The following is a 9,131-nucleotide window of genomic DNA, read 5'->3' on the forward strand; positions in this document are numbered from 1 at the left end:
AGAGATGACAGCCAGGTAGCCAGGCCTAAACCCTCTGCCAAGACGCCCTAGATTTGCTAAAATTCAGGGCCAGGAAAATCTGGGGAGCTCACAAACCGCTAATCAGTTTTCTGTCTAGGGAAGCAAGCCTCCCAGTCAAGTTACAGAGAACAAACTAGTGGTCAGGAGATAAAATAAGTTCAATCAGAGGCCAGACACAGAAAAGTCCTCAAAATAGAGCCAAGGGACAAAATACATTGAAGATTGTCCCTAACTTCAAATAAAGAACTTTTTTATTTAGTTGGTAGTTTTGGTCACTTCCTTATAAAAATAGGACAAAACCATGCTAGCGTTTCAGCACGTCTAATTAGTATAATGCACATTCCTGTTCTCACAGCTACCATCCATGCTATTTTGTTTCCATTCTAACCAATCGTGAAACTCTGCAAAAGTTGTTGCAAATATTTGTAAATATTTCTACTCTAAATATTTACTAAAGTATTAATTAAGCACCAATATTAAAATACACTTCTCCATGTATAATAGGTCTGTAATCCATGATGATAAGCCTTTCAGTACAGTGGTTCACTGAGCATTGATACATAGAGATTGTCCCACACACTGTGGCTTGTTAAACAATTTTAATAGATTACCCTACTAAAATGTGTAACATTTAAAAGCCGAACTGAATAAGGCAGATGTGTATGTATGCGTATGTGTGAGAGAGCATTTCAGGTACCAGTATTACTAGATTATGACCACGGCCATTTTCTGTGATTGTACTGTGTATGTGTCTTTGTGCCTATTAGCAGAGATTACATTGGGATAGATTGGAATCCTTTTACCTCCTTTTGCCAGTTGCATGGCTTTGAGCAAGCTATCTAACTTCTTTATGCCTCAGTTTTCTGCTCCATGAAATAGTGATAATAATCATACCTACTCATATACAATAAAACAATTTGAACAGTATCTCAGATAGGATAAGCACTCTATGTCCATGGAATTCTCCAGGCAAGAATACCGGAGTGAGTCGCTGTCCCCTTCTTCAGGAGATCTTTCTGAGCCAAGAATTGAACTAGTCTCCCATGCTGCAGGCAGATACTTTACTGTCTGAGCCACCAGGAAAGCCCCATATGAATGTTAGGTACAACTATTAATAAAATGCTAGAACATACAGTTCACTCTATATTTTTTCTATAGAGATGTATAGGCAAACCTGAAACCAATTATTTTATAGTCTCTTAAGATATTCTTTTGGATAAGATGGAAAAATAAGACTAGATGGCAGTTCAGTTAAGTGAAATCACTAAAAACTTAATCATAAGCATTTTTGTTTAGTGAACCGATATTGGTGATCTGGGAAATCTCTAGTGAAATTTTCAGAATTCTCCATCTGCCCTTGGTGTGTCCAATATATTATCGATGATCTGAATAAAATGGAAGAGTATACTTATCAAATTTGCAAGTAAAATTGAAAGAATCTATAATACAGTGTCTATAACAGAATCAATAATAACAATAATAGTAGCAGTTACTCATATGGGTAATTTACATGTATTATCTGTAACCCATAGGACAATCCTGAATTAGGGATTATAGTTCCCATAGCAGGACATTTGTGATTACCTACCTTTCCCTTCTTAATAACAAATCCCTAAGGGAAACTACCTGCCCTATATGGGCCCCAGCCTCAACTTCTATCCCAGGGCTAAGGTTTTCCTAAGCCAGTAAGTGGTTCCTTAACTGTGGTCTCAACCAACAACATCAGTGTCATCTGAGAATTTGTTAGAAAAGGAAATTGTGTGGCCTTACATCAGACCTGGGCTTCCCTGGATTCTCCACTTGCCAATGCAAGAGACATGGGTTTGAACCCCGGGTTGGGAAGATCCCCTGGAGAAGGAAATGGCAACCCACTCCAGTATTCTTGCCTAGGAAATCCCATAGACAGAGGAGCATGGCAGACTACAGTCCATGGCATCACAAAGAGTCAGACAAAACTTAGTGACTAAACAACAGCATCCGACCTACTGAATCAGAAACTGTAGGGATAGAATCAATAAATCTGTGTTTTAACAAGTCCTACAAGTGATTCTGATACATAACTAGTTTGAGAGCACTGGTCTTAACCAATCTGAATACCTCTTGTCAGGGACTGACTTAAATAAGGTCATGATAGACTCCTGGAAAATGAAATGTGAGAGGAAATCTGAGGACCTTCTAGAAAATGTTTACTTTTTTTTTTTTGAAAGAACCTTTTGAGAAGGAGTCCCTCTTTTGCCGGTGGACATTTTCATGTCTATCTGTGATGCCTGGAGCAGTGTCAGCCATCCTGAAGCCATGAAGATTGGAATTAGCCAGAGGAGAACACACTGCATGTAGCAAGATGGAAGGATAGAAGGAGCATGGATCTTGATGACAGCACTTAGCCACCAAATTTACCAGAACTAAAATTGTATTACCTTCAGACTTATTATTATTATTATTATTATTATTTTTGTGTATGTGTGAAATAGGCCCAGTCAATGCCATTTATTATACATGTTGAACAGCCTCTGAGACCCAAGGGCTCCCATATGAGGTTTTTTCCTTTTTCTTTTTTGCATCAAACAGGTTCTTCCAAGAGCCTGCTTACAAGGAAGACAAAAACAGGGTAATCCTCAATAAAATGAAACAAAAAGGAAAAGCTGAACAGAGTTTACATATGAAGAACAAAAGTTAACAAACTCACCAGACAAAAACCACACCACTCATCCCATTTAATTTCCTGTTACATGCTCTGAAGAAGCTGAGAACACCAGGCCCCAAGGCAGCAATGCTCTTGAGGCTCTAGCTCAGGCTCCCTCTATGTGACAGATTCATGCACATGCACCCGCACATACCACAGATCCAGGCAGAAGTACACATGCATGCACAGGTGGCCAGAGAACCACAGGGGAGATGTAGAGAGGTTGGGGGGTGGGGGGAGTCAAGGATATACTGTCAACTGGAAACTGGGGACCCAGAGAACCCTTCTGCTGTAGGCTGAGTCAAAATTAAAACAAAGGCAGAACACAGGATAAATGTAGGATGCTCAGATAAGAGATGGACAGATGAAGAGGGAAAGATGCAAGGGGAGTTTCGGGAAAGCAGCCTAAGAAGAGGGGTTTTTCTTTATTGGGAAATCAGATGGTCAGAGGTCCTGTGTCTCCAGTGATGTACTGAGGCTGAAGGAATATGCCACAGCATGTTCCTTTGCATTCTGTGCTCTCTCCCAAGGTGGAGGAAAACCAGAAACACCCACCCTCTAGCCCTCCCCATTGCCACTCTTACTGACTTTCCCCAGTACCTCCCCCAAAATGACGCCCACACACACACAGTTAGGCCCAGCAAAAAGCCAAGCATAGAAAGCCTCAGTAACTCTTCTTGGTGGAACCAAAGCCAGAGAAGCCCATCACAGCTGCCATTTCATCCTCCTCCTCCAATGTCAAGTCCTCTTCAGCCCTCCTTTTCTTCTCCTTCTGCTTCTCTTTCTTGTAGGCTTTGGCCTTTTCCTCCTCTTCTCTGAGTTCTTTCATCCTTTCCTCAAAATCATAATCCTTCTGCTTCTCTTCCATCTTCTTCTTGTTTACTTCAAAACATTTCTTCACCTGATCCAAGGTAGAACGTTCCACACGCATAGACATGCCCAGGTTTCGCTGATGTTTCTTTCCATTAATGTGATCCAGGAAGTTAATGGAGTCTTTCACCACACAGTCACAGACACTGCAGTAGTATCCTCCCATCTCAGACTGTGGGGTGGTCTTGGTAATGACAATTGTCTTCCAAGTTTGGATTCCAGGTCCACCTTGTAGTCCCTATGCCGGAGAAGCTCTCGCTTAACTGGCTGCACTGGTTTTCCATCCTTCTTTTCTCTCTCTTCCATGAGCCTCTTCTCGGCAAGCTTCTCATATTCATCTTTGTCCCACTTTCGGCGAAAGTCCAAGTTTTTTGTCCCACTGCCTGACGCCATCTTCACTCCAGACTTATTATTTTAATATATCCTCATTAATTAGCCATTTTGATTGGGAGTTTCTAATATCTATAATAAAAAGTGTCCTAAGCAATACCACAGTTTTGCAGTAAAGAACACCAAAGCTCTGAGAGAATGAGTTACTTTCTCAAGCTCAAAATTCAAAACTCTTTCATGATGACCTGGAGGGATGGGATGGGAGGGAGAGGAGGGAGGCTAGGGAGGGAGGGAATATAGACATAATCAAGGCTGATTCACATTGTTGTATGGCTGAAACGATTACAACACTGTAAAAATTATGAATAAGCACATTGGGAATAAAAAGATTCTACTAGGATCCTCGGTTTGAGGCTCCCTATTGGAAAAAAGTTTCAAAACTCTTTCAATAGACCAGATAAGTCTGTGTGCTTAGGAAAGGACTAGAAGTAAAGGTAGAGAGGTGAAGAGGTGAGGCATAGCCTCATAAGTTCATTTTAGAAAGCCCTAAGAAATTCAGATGTTGCATAAACCAGTAGGATGGCAAAGTACAAAAAGGGAGGAAAGAGGTTTAAAGCAATGTAGGGTTCAATCAGTGGAAATTGACCAGGGGAGAATAAACAAGGAAGGGAAAGGTTACACCACATTGCACACTAGTACATTGTAATCTCATCTGAAGTACTATGCTCAGTTCTAGGTACCTCAACTGTTTCCATGGAAACAGTTGAGAACAAATAGATCATAATATGACTAGGAGAGGAGAAGGTCAGAGAATCAAGCTGTAGATTTTTAGCTAAGAAAAGGTAAGACTTACAAAACTGTAACTGCATTATTTAAGTCTCTTTGGGAACAACTAAGGGAAACTCAACTCAAACTGACTTACATACAATCTTTTGGCTTGTGTATCTAAAACTTCAGGAAGTAACCCAGCATAAGGTGTGGGCTGAGTCCACGTGCTCTGACAATATATGTGGTAGGGCTTTGTTTTATTTTCAAGGCACTGTTTTCTTGGTTTACCTTCATCCTCAGACAGGATCTCTCCCCATGTCCCAACCTCATGTTCCAGTATTTTAGCAATTCTGTAAGATGGAGAGCTTCTCTTCTCCAGTATTTTTCATAGAAGTCCCAGTATAGCATCCTACTGAATCCATTTGGATGACTAGCCTGAAAGTGAAAGTCGCTCAGTTGTATCCAACTCTTTGTGACTCCATGGACTATACAGTCCATGGAACTCTCCCAGGCCAGAATACTGGAGTGGGTATCCTTTCCCTTCTCCAGGGGATCTTCCCAACCCAGGGATTGAACCTAGGTCTCCTGCATTGCAGGCAGATTCTTTACCAATGGAGCTATCAGGAACTAGGACTAGTTGATTAGCCTAGGACGGAAATAATCACTGTGGCCAGGGAAATTGAATATGCTAAATGAGAAGATCTCCATTATGTGCACATCCTAAAGGGTAGGGATAAGAAAGCGTTCATTCCTTGGTAAATTCCATCAGTGGAAAATAGGATGGAGATAAATTTACCATTGGAAAATTGATTATTCTGAGAAGAAAGGAAAATGGATCCTGGAAAGGCTAAAATAGAGATGACCACTTTAATAACACCTGTCTTTAAATATTTGAATGTCTGATAAATGAATAGATTCAGCTTATTTTATCAAGTTTTACTTGATATAATAAGAACTAATACATAGAAGTTACTGGGAAGCACATTTCTAATCTACACAGGAAAGAATGTTATCTTTACATCTCTCAACAGTGAACAGGCTGCACCAGAAACAAGGATGTCTATCATGAGAAGTTTGCAGGCCAAGGCCAGATGACCATCTTAGAATGATGTAAGTTCAGTTCAGTTCACTTCGGTTTAGTTGCTCAGTTGTGTCCAGCTCTTTGTGGCTCCATAGACTGCAGCATGCCAGGCTTCCCTGTCCTTCACCAAATCCCAGAGTTTGTTCAAACTCATGTCCATCGAGTTGGTGATGCCATCCAATTATCTCATCCTCTCTCATCTTCTTCTCCTCCTGCCTTCAATATTTCCCAACCTCAGGGTTCTTTCTAAGGAGTTGGCTCTTCCCATCGGGTCACCAAAGAATTGCAGTGTCAGCTTCAGCATCAATCCTTCCAATGAATATTCAGGACTGGTTTCCTTTCAGGTTGACTGGTTTGATTTCCTTGCAGTCCGAGGAACTCTCAAGAGTCTTCTCCAACACTACACTTCAAAAGCATCAATTCTTCAGTGCTCAAATTTCTTTATGTTTCAACACTCACATTCATACATGACTACTGGAAAAACCATAGCTTTGACTAGACAGACCTTTGTCAGCAAAGTAATGCCTCTGCTTTTTAATCCACTATCTAGGTTGTTCATAGCTTTTCTTCCGAAGAGCAAGCATCCTAATTTCATGTTTGCAGTCACCATCTGCAGTGATTTTGGAGCCCAAGAAAATAAAGTCTGTCACTGTTTCCATTGTCTCCCCATCTATTTGCGATGAAGTGATGGGACCAGATGCCATGATCTTCGTTTTTTGAATGTTGAGCTTTAAGTTAGATTTCTCACTCTCCTCTTTCCCTTTCATCAAGAGGCTTTTTAGTTTCTCTTCACTTTCTGCTATAAGGGTGGTGTCATGTATTTCCTGAATTGTTATAAAGGAGGAGTAGATGAAATCTAAGGTCCTTTCCATTTCTAAGTCTATATAATATACTCACTCTATAAGCAATCTGGCTAAAGATCATCTATTGCTCTTGTTTTTCCCATAAATGACTCTTCTAAACTGTACTGGTATTTCTGGAATACCTCTGTCTGATACAAACAGACTGAATGATGAATTTTTGACCAACTCTTATATTGTTATGCTAACTAAAGAAAGGGGCATAGCAAAAAGGGCTGGCTGGTGATCCTAATCTTAAATAGTAATGGCTGCAAATGATGAGGGGACTCATAGTATGTAATAACAATACTAAAAAGTGTGGTCAGCTCATCACTTGAAGAGTAAGAATCAAGATGGGATATCTAATCACAATGATATATTGTGATTATATAGAATGACATATATAGAATGACAGAAATATCAAACATGCATGCTAACCTAAACATAAGAAAGAAAGATTAAAGAACAATGAATAGATCCTGGTGCAAGATGTGGTTCGGGGTCATAAAAGGGACTTGATTTGAATCAGTAACTTAATGATTCATAAATGGTATATATTTCCAACTAACTGAATTGGAATCAAGATTGCCAGGAGAAATATCAATAACCTCAGATATGCAGCTAACACCACCCTAAGCCTCTTGATGAAGATTAAAGAGGAGAGTGCAAAAGCTGGCTTTTTTTTTTTTTAAACTTTACATAATTATATTAGTTTTGCCAAATATCAAAATGAATCCATCACAGGTAAACATGTGCTCCCCATCCTGAACCGTCCTCCCTCCTCCCTCCCCATACCATCCCTCTGGGTCGTCCCAGTGCACTAGCCCCAAGCATCCAGTATCGTGCATTGAACCTGGACTGGCATCTCATTTCATACATGATATTTTACATGTTTCAATGCCATTCTTCCAAATCTTCCCACCCTCTCCCTCTCCCACAGAGTCCATAAGACTGTTCCATACATCAGTGTCTCTTTTGCTGTCTCGTACACAGGGTTATTGTTATCATCTTTCTAAATTCCATATATATGCGTTAGTATACTGTATTGGTGTTTTTCCTTCTGGCTTACTTCACTCTGTATAATAGGCTCCAGTTTCATCCACCTCATTAGAACTGGCTTAAAACTCAGCATTCGAAAAACTAAGATCATGGCATCCAGTTCCATCACTTCATGGCAAATATATGGGGGGGGGAATGAAAACAGTGACAGACTTTATTTTCTTGGGCTCCCAAATCACTGCAGACGGTGATTGCAGCCATGAAATTAAAAGACGCTTGCTCCTTGGAAGAAAAGCTATGACAAACCTAGACAGTATATTAAAAAGCAAAGATATTACTTGGCTGATATAGGTGCATACACTCAAAGCTGTGGGTTTTCCAGTAGTCATATATGGATGTGAGAGTTGGATCATAAAGAAAGCTGAGCATTGAAGAATTGATGCTTTTGAAGTGTAATGGTGGAAAAGAGTCTTGAGAGTCCTTTGGACTGCAAGGAGATCAAACCAGTTAATCATAAAGGAAATCAATCCTGAATATTCATTGGAAGGATTGATGCTTAAGCTCCAATACTTTGGCCACCTGATGTGAAGAGCCAACTCATTAGAAAAGACCCTGATGCTGGGAAAGAGTGAAGGCAGGAGGAGAAGGGGATGACAGAGCACAAGATGGTTGGATGGCATCACCAACTCGATGGACATGAGTTTGAGCAAGCTCCAGGAGATGGTGAAGGACAGGGAACCCTGGTGTGCTGTAATCCATGAGGTCACAAAGAGTCGGACGTGACTGAGTGACTGAACAACAACAACAACTGAATATTTTAGTGAATTAAATGTAACATCAGGAATGATTTGAAACACAAGTGTGATGCTACTTGAATAGAGGTTGAGCCCCTCCCACGTGTACAGTCTTGGGATTGAGCAGTGGGGAGGGTACTCAGTCTGCCTAAGTCAAACAAACATATTGACCAAGACAAAATACAGTGAGCTCTAATAAGTTGTCTAAATGGCTCAAAAGTTATCTGGATGAGAGAAAAGATTAATTTTTAACTTAGTGAAAACTGAAATTAAACTCACTTTAGCATAATTGTGTATAAACTCTCCTTTGAATGAACCTTTTTCCACATGCTTAACTGTTTTCTGAACACAAAATAATTGGACTAGATTTGAAACTCTTTCATGACTGAGTAGAGGGATCTCTGAACTTTCTAAAATTGTATGTCTATTGACATACAATGAAATGATTTTGATGTCTATTCTAATTTCTAAATGAAATTGATGTCTATTCACTTTGTTCAGAGATGTTCCATAGCTCCTATCAGATTTTTAAAGAAACCGTCACCCATCACAAACCCTAATTGAATCCCTCTGACACAAAATTAGCTTCAGAAATGTATTCCCTGAATTTTTTGAGAACTCCAATATTTCTGTAACACATATAAGAAAAGGGAAAAGTAATTAAAGCAAATTGCTACAGTGAGCTAAGGAGTAGTGCACGGATTATAACACATTTTCACAGAGTTCCAGCTGGCATAGACAAATTA

At 40.0% G+C, this 9,131-nt stretch overlaps 1 pseudogene across 1 annotated transcript; it reads right to left on the minus strand.

Annotated features, from left to right (window-relative positions):
• Positions 1-2,484: 2,484 nt before the first annotated feature.
• LOC147350436 (zinc finger matrin-type protein 2 pseudogene) lies at positions 2,485-3,975 on the minus strand (annotated as a pseudogene). Its single transcript, XR_015148853.1, has one exon. The product of XR_015148853.1 is annotated as a zinc finger matrin-type protein 2 pseudogene (transcript).
• Between the last annotated feature and the right edge of the window lie 5,156 nt (positions 3,976-9,131).

Source organism: Bos grunniens, chromosome 20 (assembly GCF_055505025.1).
Source record: "Bos grunniens cultivar Pamir isolate PY7600 chromosome 20, Bosgru_T2T1.0, whole genome shotgun sequence".
Lineage (NCBI taxonomy): Eukaryota > Metazoa > Chordata > Mammalia > Artiodactyla > Bovidae > Bos > Bos grunniens.